Source organism: Solanum tuberosum, unplaced genomic scaffold (assembly GCF_000226075.1).
Source record: "Solanum tuberosum cultivar DM 1-3 516 R44 unplaced genomic scaffold, SolTub_3.0 scf00260, whole genome shotgun sequence".
Lineage (NCBI taxonomy): Eukaryota > Viridiplantae > Streptophyta > Magnoliopsida > Solanales > Solanaceae > Solanum > Solanum tuberosum.
In genome coordinates, this window is record NW_006239188.1 from 571,386 (window position 1) to 584,982 (window position 13,597).

A 13,597-nucleotide genomic window follows, 5' to 3' on the forward strand; every position below is an offset into this window, starting at 1 on the left:
GGTCCTCCAAGTAGGGAATTTCACTCCGCACCTTGGTCCGGCTACGTGTGTATACTTTACTAATTCTTACCTTTACCTCAGATTAGACATCACATCAATGTATTGCTTAGTTTTCACCCTCGCACCAATTGACATTAGACTATTAGATAGTATCACACTAAATTTCTGTTGATAATTCTTTTCTTATTAACTATCTCCCTTGTCCGGCAAGTAGCCACAAGGCAAGTTCTAACGCATGCACTCGTTAAAAAGACTTCTAAGCAAAAGAATTACTCATGCATGCCTCAACACTATTCAAGAATTACTTAGTTATTATTCATACGTTGTTAAATGCTCACGATTCCCACAACCCTAGTTTTGGATTTAGCTACTCATTCTGGAAAGAACACAATTCATGTTTTGATAATAAGAATTTATGAACTTACGTTTAGAGTAGAAGAAACCCGAAATCTTGAACTAAATTTCAAAGCCAAAATCTTGTAAACTGAAATCTGGAAATCAAATTGCCAAAGTTGCAAGTTAATTCCTAACGAAAATATAAAGAACTAAAACTAAACAATAATGTCTAACCACCAAAATTGAGGTTTACATACTCTATTTATAGAAAAAACATGTCCCAAACAAAATGGAAACAAAATAAGGAAATAAACTTCCGGAACGTGGCTTTGATCGATGACTTGACCTACGGACCGTGGGTCAACCTACAGTCAGTAAGTCTCCTTCCGTTGGTCAACACATAGAACTTTTCTACAGGACCTGGAACCATTATTCTCTGATCATAAACAACGGACGTGCAGGACAGACCGTAGGTGGACCTATGGTCCGTGGGTCCTCTTACATGGCTTCACACTTGGGAATTTCATCAGGTACTGGAACTTCAACTCTCTGAACATCTTCAACGGATATGCAGAACAGCCCGTAGGTCGACCTACGGTCCGTGGATCGCTTTGTAGTTCCACACTTGGTCAGACTTCCCTGATGCTCCTATCTACGCCTACCCATCAACGAACCATTATAGGACCTATGGTCCATAGGTCACTCTGTGGGAGGCCACTATTGCAGAATTTCAGTTGTCATCTCACTTAACTGCGTCAAAAACCTATTTCCTGCAAACATAACACACAAAACATTATTTCCAATACAAAATGGCCCTAGACACACATAAATCTTAAGTTAAATGTATCAAATATACCGTCAACTGATGGTATATCAGGTGGAAGAGGATCGAATCATTATGTGAGGGCATGATGGAGCTGCTAATGAATCTGAACCAATACCGATCTGTTATATTCAAGTCGTTCTTCTTAATTGGAACTCCAGCCTCGATCCACCTCGGGGTGGTCTCACAAATAAGGGGAGCTAGCCATCCCTTTAGGTCATCCAAGGTCGACACATTGGTAGAAAAACTCGGGTAATCAAAATATGACCCTCTATCCTATACAACATTGATATAATCACTGTTGCATCTCACTACCTACCCCCGGACCACCATAGACTCTACCGATCTAAAGACACTCGTCTTCTTCTTTCCCTTTGGTACCAGGTCACTGTATGCCGTGTAAAACTCCCGGACCCATGTAGGAATATAGGGGCCATGGGGCCTAGTAAATGGCTTAAACCTGTGGAACCGGAGAATGTCCCACACACGAGGGTACCTGTCCACTACACCATCCATGGACAATCTCTTGTCTTCAAGAATGGTCCTCACTCCCTCGGCCTTTAGTTTGTTGAGTAGCCGAGGAGGAGGACCCTGAACTGGTGGTGTTGGAACCACCGTCTGTGTCGGAGCTGGCATTGTATCATCAGTAGGTGTGGTAGACTCCAGGGTCCTAGACGGACCTTCACGAACTCTAACACGAATCTTAGCTCACCGAGTCTAAAGTGGTTGGTCATCCTCAGGCTCAGAGAATGCATCCTGAGATTCAAAAGACTCCCCATCACTACCGGAGTTGTGCTCGGGTATCTCAGCTACGGGCGCTTTGCCCTTATCCTTACCTCCATTTAGAGGTGGTTTCTTTCCCTTTTTGTTGGAAGCATTTGCTCCCTCATTTATTACAATGCCTCGTGCTCGTTTGCGGGGCGGCATGCCACTCTCGTCCCAGTTGATCTAGCCATATCTGCACAATACATCGACACGAGTTAGAAAAAGTTCAACAAAATTTCCAAAAATCATGTTGCAGAAAGACTCGCCGATCTAGTCACCAAGTAACTTTGGCGAGCAAAATCCAGCTCGCTGAAAGGACTGGCTTGAAAAATAACCAAAAAAATGGCAGGTCGACAAACTGCAGGGCCATTCAGCAAATCGCCGACATCACTCGGTGAGATCAGACTATCCCGCCAAAATTAATAGTGTGTTTTAGGGGTTAGGGGAGTAAAAAGGGCAAGCAAGGGAGATTTTTGGCGAGTCACCGAGTGAACTCGGCGAGCTCTTGCTTCCCGTCAAAAGTTACAGACTCTAATCTAGCCAAAACAAGAAATTAAGGGTGATCAAGGGGGACGTTGGCAAACCGCCGAATGGTTCGGTGAGCTCAACCCATCTCACCAAATTACCCAACGTGCCAAATTTCAACCCTTTTTCCCAAATTCAAGAAAGTAGCCCCCAAAATCAAAATCAAACTACACACTTATGCAATTAAGATCAGACCCAATCAATCCATGCCTCCGGGGTACTCAGACATCCTTTGGTTTGGCCAAAAATGGCCATTGGATGACTTTTACCCTTAAGAATGACGTCAAACGCTACATTATTGGGCAAATTTTGTCATTTAGCACAATTGGGGGTTACTCAGACTTCACCCAACTAGACCCAACATAAATTACTCATAACCCAACAATGTATGATCAATTTTCATACACAAAATTCGGGAAATCAACATTTTAGCAAATAGGCGCAATTTCGAAACATAAAATAGGCACAACAACACATAATATATGATTCAACATAGGCCCAGCACACAATAATACAAAATTCTTAAATGCATTCGAGTTCAAATACTAATCAAGAATTTGGGGTTCGGAAAACCAACCTTTAAGCCGAATGAAGAGTTTGAGATGCTAGGCCGCAATGTAATCCAAATCCAAACACGAGATCAAATGCAAAAATCTGGGAAATATAAAGTGCGGGTGTGAGTGTACAGGGTTAGAAATGAGAGAATATGAAAGATTTTGAAATTTTAAACCTTTTGGCCTTTTAAATCCTTTCAGTTCGCGGCAATTTCGGCGGTATTAGTCGACCACACCAAACCACTGCATCGAGTGGAGACTTACCTCGCCGAATTTTACAAGACCTCCAGTTGATTTGGTGGTCCAAACAGGGGACAAAATCGGGCTCGCAGATTCAGCCATTGGCCAGACTTCCACTTCAGATTTTTGTGGGTTCAACTGCAGTCCAAGTCGGGCTCGCCGACCTCTTCAACGAGTCGCCAACTGGAGTATAGGCTTGCAAACCTGCACTTTCTCAAATAAATTCCACTTCTCAACCCGCACCATCAACATCCGTTATCCAAAAATAATATAAATCAATAAAAACTTGGGTTGTCTCCCAAGAAACGCCTTATTTAATGTCATGCCACGATGAAAATACCTATTCAAGTTTCATTTTTGGAGTTGTCATAGTATCACTAGGCAACCCCCTTTGTTGTCTTGGGTTCAGATGTGAAGAAATTTGACCCATTTGGATCTCCAACTGTTTGATAGAGACGGAATGAGAGGTCACCGTCTAGTTGAGAGTCGATACATCTTCATTCATTTCCTTCAAAACTTTATCGGACCGTTCAACCTTGTTGAGAATGTGTGAGAGCATGTCTTCCGTACAGACACCCTCAGAATCTTTAGGCTTTTGACGCTAATGGGGAGTGGTGTTTGCGTAATCAAGACACAACTTCCAATGCAAGTGTCTACGATCGTACAATAGTAAAGTAACTCAACCAAGGGTTGGGGTCAAGTCCCAAGGGAGTGGGCTTGAGAATTAATAGAAAAATAAAATTAAGTTCTAATTAGTCATAGCTAAAAAGATTGTCGAATACAAACATACTAAATCTAAGGGGTGACACAAAAGTGTTAATTAACAATGGGGGTTTGTAACAAGTAAGCAATAATCAGTGAAAATGCAAAGAGTACTAATCAAGGAGATGAGATTCTTGGGATGTGATAGGAATACAGATTAAAATAAATTATTAGGTACATGCTTTAGATAGTAAATTCGTTGAATATTTGTGACTAGGCTAGACCATAGTGGGGGTAAATTCTCTCTCGAGCAACTTACCCCAAGTAAACTCAGTTTCTCTCGAACACTGAGTTGTTGCATGAAGAATAACCTCCACCTTTGCCCACTCACTCTCTCGAGTTGAGTGTGTGAGAGAAGGACTAGGGTTCACTCTCTCGAGTTGAACCTCTTGTCGACCCCAAATCCCAACCGGCCATCAATTTAGTAGTCTTAGTTTTACGACCTCTCTCTCGAGCAAGCCGCAAACACAAAAGGTGAAATCGTATTTACAACTACAATTTCATTAAGTTCCAACACAACTACTAAACCAAATCACATTTAAACAACGATTAAACTATCAACAAGCAAGATCCAACAATTAACTTAACCCATATTCACAAAATCACTCCCCAAGAATTGGGGTTTTAGCTAGACATGTATAAGAGATAGAAATTATACCAATATGAGTTTGCATTTAAATGAGTATGAAGATTTAGGTCTAAGAACAAGTCAAGAGTGAAGAATCCACAAGACCCAAGTCGAAAATCATGGAGTTGAAACCCTTTGAACCTTCAAGTTCTTCAAATCCCTCTCCAAACTTAGAACTCAAAAATAGTAGCAAAGTCTAAAAAATTATTGTTCAAAGTGAAAAATTTGATACTAGAATAATAATTCTCAACGACTATTTATAGTTTTCAAAAATCTGTGTTGCGAAGGATCAGTCGGCGAAGTTAGTTGAAATCGCCGATCAACTCGGCGATCTGCTCTTTGGTCTAGTTCATCGCCGTCTTGCATTAGCCTTCAACATCATCGTGTTTTGGATCATTAGGTGACATAGTACTGCTTCGCAGAACTGCTCGACGACACGCCAACTGCTCCTTTTCACCATTGATTTGATCATTTCCTTCAGGGCTCAGCACACTGGAACAACAAGCGAGGATAATACCTTTTGGCGACTCGCCGAACGGGTTCGGCGATTCTCAAATCTTCATTTCTTCGTTCTTTCAACTGCCTTTGTTCCGTTTTGCTAAGTAGTGTCCATGCTTTCCCTAAAACTCCAAATACCTTAACCTTAAGGGTTTTCATCAGATATTGAGACAAAATATGCATTTGAGAACACTAATTCTATCAAAATATAGCCTTAAATGAGTCAAATTTGTGGACTCATCAACACCCCAACTTAAACTTTTGCTTGTCCTCAAGCAAACTCAAGTTCAGCCGTTCAAAAAAGAGGTCTCAAATAGTGCTACACAAGACTCAATCATGAATGCACACAACAAGACTCAATTTAATTATGCAAAGATCAAATGTGTACCCAAAAATTCAAGTTGTGACACACCATTCTCAAAGATTCTCAAGCTCGCAATACTTGCTTCGCGTCTCAATAAAAGTATTCGAATGCCCTCACAGAAAAGATGATTCCATACTCACCCACAAAGGTTTAATCATTTAAAGTTCCAAAATCAAATCCAACGCTCACTCTCACAAGGAAGAACACAATGCATGCTTTCACCCCATAGGTTTTGCCCCGTATTTTCCAATCAACATTTGTTTCGACTTACTCAAGATCAAAAAGGTCTTTTCAAGGCTTATAATGGGGTTGAGTGCAAAGGTATGGTCATTTAGGCTTAGTGACTTTCATCCTCATGAAATGTGGTGCTCACAAAACTTCCTTTCCTTTCCTTCATCATTCTCTTTAGTGCTCATAAGTCATCCTATTATCCCTTTCCATTGGATTGTTTGGGAACCCCATTTCTTTTGTACTTTATTCCACAACTTTCTTTTTCATTCTTTTTCTTTTTCTTTCTCTTTTCTCACTTTTTTTTGGATGGAGGGGTTCCATTTTTCTCAAAACCATGGGTAAGAGGGACTTTCTTGCACTTCTTGATTTGCCTTCTCTTTTCACCACACCCCCAACTTAGGTTTTTGGCCTAAGTTGGATATTCAAACTAACCACAACTTCATGAGGGTTATGGGTAATGGATAAAGAAAGGTTTAGTTTTCATCAAGTTTCTTCCAAAGAAGAGTAAGGCTCAAACGGTGTTCAAAAGAGGTTCACACATGCTCAAAAGGTAGGCCACAAAGAGGTATCTATCAAATTGGCTCACACTCTTAGAAGTTGCCTAAGATCATATCAAGTGATAGCCTTTCATAGTCGATCGGACCAACGGGGCAAATTCTTGGTGTATTCATGCATGGTTCACAATAAGCTCATCACACAAGTCATTGACACTAAAGTCAAACAAGACTCCACACTTTCGCTAGTGTGCAACGGTCATCAGAAGAGAATCAATTTGATACATGGATAATCATAATGAGATGCAAAGAGTTCACATATTGTCTATGCAAGTTCATTTTGCCTCATCGTAGCCTCACATTCATGTTCGTTCGATTAATAGCACTATTCAAGTCATCGGTATTGATCAGAATCGAAACTCAAATTTTGCGAAAGAACTGTTGACACCCAATTTTGGACCTCCACAATACAAATTAATCATCGAGCTTCCTAAATTCCAAATGATTTGAAATAATTGGATTTATAAAATTCAAAATAATTTTCAAGTCATTTTAAGTAGTTTGTCATTTTTATAAATTTTAAAATAATGAATATGATATTTTATATAATTATGTGTCTAATTAGTATATTTTATGAATGTTCAAAAATTGTCTCAAAAGGGTTTTAGCTTTATCTAAATATTTGGTTATTTAGTTTAAATTAATTAATAGCTTATATTTCTAGTTAATTAGTTTATAATTAATTTAATTATTATATAATTATGTGTCTAAGTAGTATATTTTATGAATGTTCGAAAATTGTCTCAAAAGGATTTTAGCTTTATTTGAATATTTGGTTATTTAGTCGTTTATATTGTTAAATTAATTAGTTTATAATTAAGTTAATTATATTATTTTTTTAAGATTAAGAAGCTCGTTAATTAATTAATATCAATTTATCTTGTTTAATTACTAGCCGAATCTATCTTAGCTAAATCTAATTGGCTAAGTTTTTCTAACCCCCCTTTCAACCGACCCCACCCATTTTTTTTTTACAATTAATAACAACCCCTTAATACAACAATACAATGATCCAAACGTATCCAAAACAATACAATGCCCAACCAAACCGACCCCACCCGCCCACTTATTTTCCAATTCAAGAAACACCCAACAACATACACCAAACCGGCCCCATCCCCTCTTTCCCTTCTAATTTAAACAATAGCAGCAGCAGTCCAAAATGTCAACAACAGTTGTACGCAGTAGCCCTGCTCCCTCGATTTTCTGGGATTTTGGAGAAAATTTCATACCAAACCCAGTTGCTCCCTGTTGGCCTTGTAAAGGAGCAAGAAATTTGAATTTGAAATGGAAAATTTCACCCAATTTCCCCCTAATTTCCATCTATATATTCAGCTCTTTTGATCATTGTTTGAGGAGGCGAGCATAAAAGTTTTTTTTTTGTTTGGCAATAGTCATTTTACACTTGCGAAATTTCAAAACGATTTTCTATTTCTACGTTCCAAGAAAAGCTTTGATCAAAGGTTGGTTCAAATTTCGTTGTCTATTGTTCGAGTCTAAACCGGTGTAAGAAGATTTGCTCTCTTTGGCTCGTTTGTTCTCAGTTTGCTACTCCAAAGAAGGGGACTTCCTCTCTTCTCCTATCTCAAATCGGTCAATTTTACACTCAATGAATTATCTGTGTATTTTTTCTGTTTGAGTTCCGGTTAACCTAGCCATATGTAAAATAGGGCAGATGTGGCCATGAACATGTTTTCATTTTGAACTTCCAGTCACTGATGCATTTTCTTATATATATTATTGATGACTTTGTTATATTAATGTTATATATAATTATTCATTGTCTTTGTGTCTTATGTATGCTATTCCATATTTATGAAGGCATTCCATTCATCTTATATGTCTAGATCTATTTGGAAAGGGTCTTAACTTACATATTGATTCAAATCTTCTAGACATGTTGTCTCCTTTAAAGTTATGTTTCCTATTCGAATCCATATATTTCATGTCATAGTCTCTGTATAATTTCTTTTCCCATTCACTCATCATTATTGGATTTTTAATTGGCAAGGTCTTTGTTACATTTTCATCACTGCTACTTTGGGATATTGGGTCATTAAAATGTCATGCTATTGTTATTACTATGTTTGCTATTACTACAACAAATTTGGTGCTATATGTTTAGAGTTATCAATTGATAGGTCACTGTTTAAGTTCTCTAATTTTTTTTTCTTTTTCTTCGTTCTCATAAATTGATTGAGCTGGACCAATTTTATACTTTTGATAAGAGTTGTGCCTTCAAGATGTGGGTCTTGTTGTGAATATGTATTTGAGATAAAATGTCTCCTCAAAATTCCTTTACTACTGTTTTCTAAAACATCATATCAATTTGAGCATTTTAATGATTTTGGTCTTGCATTATAGCTTGTTAGGCATTAGGTGGATTATGCATTCTCATGGGTATATGTATTTACGGATAAGATTCTTTTATTTTGTTTTGCTAAGATATGATCCTAGTTAAATCATGATTGTTTCCTCGGTTCATTTTGCATCTTTTCTAATCCTTATTTTATTTTTATTTTTTCACGCGACACCAATCCGAGTCCATTTTGGACTCTTCTTTGCATATCCTTGAGTTGGACTATTTTCGAGTGAGCCACATCTTGTTCGAGTTGCTGGAAAGTTAAATTACAGGTCTCGAAAAGTCGAAAATGGGTTGTATACATATTGTATACAGCAGTATACACTCATTATACAGCGAATTTCAGGTCAAAAATGCAAAAATACAGGGCTAAGGTGAAATATAGGTGTTCGGAAGCAAGAGATACATGAAAAGAGCCTATGCACACGCTGATATACACTGATATACATCAGTTGTTTACCAAAAACGGGTTTTGGTTAAACCCCCTAAAATACTAACGAAATTGGCCCAAAAGGGGGCCTGAATTCAATTTCTCCCTTACTCTTTAATTATTTAATTGTGATTATTTATTGTTTGTTGTTTAACTCTAACTTTATAATTGTAAATTAACTTAGTTGAATTCCCCAAAAGACGAACTATTTCTCTATGTTGTTGTATTTCTAACAAATCTCATTTTATGAACTCTTGTATTTTCATTATAATCTTTAGTCAAAACTTTTTTTTTTATTATTATTAGTTTATAATAGTTTTTCATAAACAAAAAATGACTCAAATAAAAACCAGTTAATTTAGTTTCGTTAAAATTCTAATTACTTGTCTCTAATTCAAATGTTTCAATTAAGGTCCTATTTTCTTTAAAATAAATAAATAATAATAATAAAAATCGCTCTTTGTTATACTATTTGCTCAAAGTTAATCTAATAATGTAAATTATTATTATAAATACTTAATTAGTCATTTTTTCAAGAAGGTTAGTCAAAAGTTTTATTCTTCAATTAATTTAAAATGATTTTCATGCTTTAATGTATTAATTTGGTTTAAATTATTATTTCAAAAGTGAATCAAATAATTTCTAATTAATCTAGCTTTGTTAGAATTCTATCAATTCGCACCTTAACTCAAATGTTTTGTTTTAGGTCCATTTCTCTAAAAATGAAATAATGAAATGTGTCATTTATTTAATTATTTTTTCTCAAAGTTAACCAGATGTTGTACAGTATTATTTTTATGTTAAATCATTTTTCTAAAGATAGTCAATATATATTTTTAGTCAAATCGCAGGTCAACCGCATGTTAGCAGACACTTCGAATGCTTAAACCCTTCTTGAAGTGTAAATTGAACCCCGAACTCTCTTTGGTATTTTCAAACAATTTTTTCTGTTTAAATCTTTGAAAATTATAAGTTTTCTTAATTTCTTTAAAAAATTAAGTGGCGACTCTTTTCTAAGTATTTTTCTCAAATTGTTTTATACTTAGAGACTTTCAAAAGTGATTTTTCTAAAGGTTAGGAAGATTGCGGCACAACAGAAATGGCGACTCTGCTGGGGACTTAATTAAGTTCTAACCATAAGATTTGACTATTTAACTAATTATATTTAATTGCTGAGTTGTTTATTTGTGCTTAATGTGTTTAAATTGCTATAAACTGTTGCATTCATGGCATGACATGCTCCGTCAAATGACATTTATTTTATTTTCCACTCAAAGGACGATTATGCGGGCCGCAGTCGTTCGTTAACCAAATTGTTCTCAGGGCACCCTGACGAATGTAGCTGGCTACTGGATAGTCAACGGTCGTTAATTGTCCCAGCCCAAGTAGTCCTCTTAGGTCACCAATCCACTTTAAAGAAAACTCACTCTTAGTCATACAAGGATAGAGCAAGACCAAATCCCTGAAATTTAGTGCATCGGCCTAAGATGACCCAATACCCAACGCGTGTCGGGTCCATTAGAAAGACCACCTTGAGTCCAAAGGGCCCACGGCCCGAATGGACGTTCATACTTACGTGTATGAAGGATGTATACGTTGTTTGACAAATTGTTGTATCTTGGATTTGGGGGGTATCTAATTCTTTGTATGTTTTGTAGATGGCCAAGCAACACTTGAGTTTCAAAATGGTCACCGGGACGCCAAACCTCCTTCGTGTATGGTGGTAGAATCTCAATGCATATCAGAAAAGAGAACTTTCCATTCATTTGGGTCATCTCCCGTCGATAATGAATCTCAAAGTTTGGCCTAAGTTCATTGAGGTGGTCACTCGATTTTGGGATGATGAGAGGATGGTGTTTCGCTTTGGAGATGTCGAAATGACACCAACTGTTGAAGAGATCAAAGATTGTCTAGACAACATCGGGATGTGCCAGAAAAGGAAAAATCATCCGGATCATCACATTTTGCTACCGGATAAGCCAACCATCACAGAATTGAAAAATATGTTGTTACTGGTAAATGCAGACTGGCTAGACACCCCGAATATTCCATTTGTGAAATTCTATGAACGATGGGGTCACTAGAGTTTTATACGAATTTTCCAAATGAGTTTCTCAGTTGCAGTAGTTGGAGTCAGACCCAAACTCTAGCATTTGTCGTATGCCTCTTAGGGACGATGGTATTCCCTCAAGGCGAAGGGAATCAAAATTGATACTCGGGTTGTCATGGTCACACATGCCATCTTCGAGAGTGTTGGTAAGCAAGGACAAGTTAAGAAATACATCAACCTAGCCCCGATCATTCTGGCTGACATCTACCGATCTTTGGGTCAATGCAAAAACGGGTTTCCATTTTTTCAAGGTTGTAATATCTTGCTACAGTGGTGGATGTCTAAACATCTAGTGAAGACATACGAGACTCAGAAATAGAAATTGGCTGAACCACAAAAAGAAAGCCACCTCGACCATTACGAGTTTCATTTGAGCAACAACAGGTTCAAGATCCACAGCACTAGGGAAGCATGGGCTAAGTTCTTCCACAACATAAAAGATGGAAACGTACAATGGATGTTTCAAGGTTTCATGTACAGAAAAATGACTATTCAAGGGGCAAAGTGTCCTTTCCTAATCCTTCCTGGCATTAGAGGGGTACGACCTTACAATCTTAGCAGGGTAATGCGGCAATTAGGCAGAAGACAGATTCTACCTTTCAAAGGAAACACTAGCTGCTACGTCTTTGACTACAACGGGTGCGACAAGATACCTTACGCCAAGGATATTTGTCAAGAATGGGCTGGACGGGTCAACCTAAAAGAGAGCATGGCAGAAAATATATATGAAGTCGGGTATGTGGATGAATACAAAATATGGTTGCAGGATGATCTGCGTGGTACACTTGACCTAACGCCACGCACGGGCCGACAAATTGAAGATGTCCAGGTAAGACTCCAAATCCAAGCCTACCATTTTCAACAGGAATGGGACCGAAGAGAGCAAGAGTTTCAACGTAGGGAGAAAGAATACCTGAGTAGGGAACAAGAGTTCTAGCATCGAGAATATGAAAGCCAAAGGGCATTAGCCTTTGCCACGCAAGAGTTAGCTGATGCGAGAGCCTGTCTGATATGTTTGGACTTGAACTTGGATGATCAGCTTAACACCCTCCAGGGCATGTCGATGTCTTCCAAAGTTGTGTTCGCTGAGCCGCATGTGATAACCAGCAAGTTCCTCAATCGTGAAGAAGTGGAAAAAGCAAGAGGAAGAGCAGGTCCTTCAGCATTTTAGTTATCTTATTCCCTTGCGTCGGATTGATGTTCTTGTATTTGCAGTTTATCCCTTCCCTAAAAGATGTATCCCTTTGCTTAACTTTGTAATGAATTCTCTATTGTTTATGAATCTTATTTTGGGGGATGCAACAATTTATTTCAAAAAGCGCAATACATTCTTCAAATCGCTAGGCCTACCCTGGGAATAAAAGGGTCACATGTATGTTTAGGACGCGATATTTGTGTGACTTAACTGTTTATCTGATATGTTGCTTTGAATGAGGACATTTTTAGCCTACTTATTTTCGGAAATTTTCTAAAAAATTCCCCAATACCAAATCCAAGTCACTACCAAATGTCCGACCAAAATTCCATGAGTCTTAAGTTTCTTAGCCAAAAATAAAATCTTACTATCAAATCCTGAAATATTACTCTATCATCTCAGAAAAGGTGAAATTGCTGCTAAGATGGAAAAGAGCAAGGGTATCGACATAGAGCTAACTGAGTCGGATCAACAAATGCCCAGAGATACAGCAAGAAGACCTTAGCTCAACGCAATTTAACCTTTCTAAGTCACCAACCTCAACATAAAAACGAGCAAATTCCTGCTTGTTCAAAAGTCAGTCCCCATTATTCGTGGGTTAGCATGTTCTCAAACAAAGCAACTTTTATTTGTTTATCTACTTTCTATGTGATATTTTGCATTATTTGTGCTGAATCAAAACTAACAGATTTGCCTTTGAGTTGTTGTTTTTTCCACAGGTAGTTAGAACTGGTATGTGTTGATAAGCTGGCTTATCATCCTTATTTCACTAGATCTAAAGGTCCTATATATTCCTTCCCCAATCAAAGTTCATAAAAGGGAAAAGCAGAAATGGGTGATAACAACGAAGAAACTAGTCTTACTGATGTCGTGGTGGCTCAGCCCGCCCTTGCTGATCAGAATGAACTGATCCTACAATTGATGAAACAAATTGCTGAGATGAGGGTCGAGATGAAGAGAAAACACGATTTACCTCCTCCAATTTTTGTTGTCAACGCGAAACCAGACGGAAGACCTCCAACTCAAACTCCACCTCCTAACGTGGAACAAGCTCAGAACCAGCCTTCAAGTCCTGCTCGAAATCCCGCCATCATTGACCTTACCACCCAAAACCCCCATTACGCCTCAGCCTCTTACCAAACACCACCCCCTCCTCAAAATAACAACCCCCAAGCACCACTCCCTTCCCCCAATGCAAACCACCAAACTGGCCTACCCCC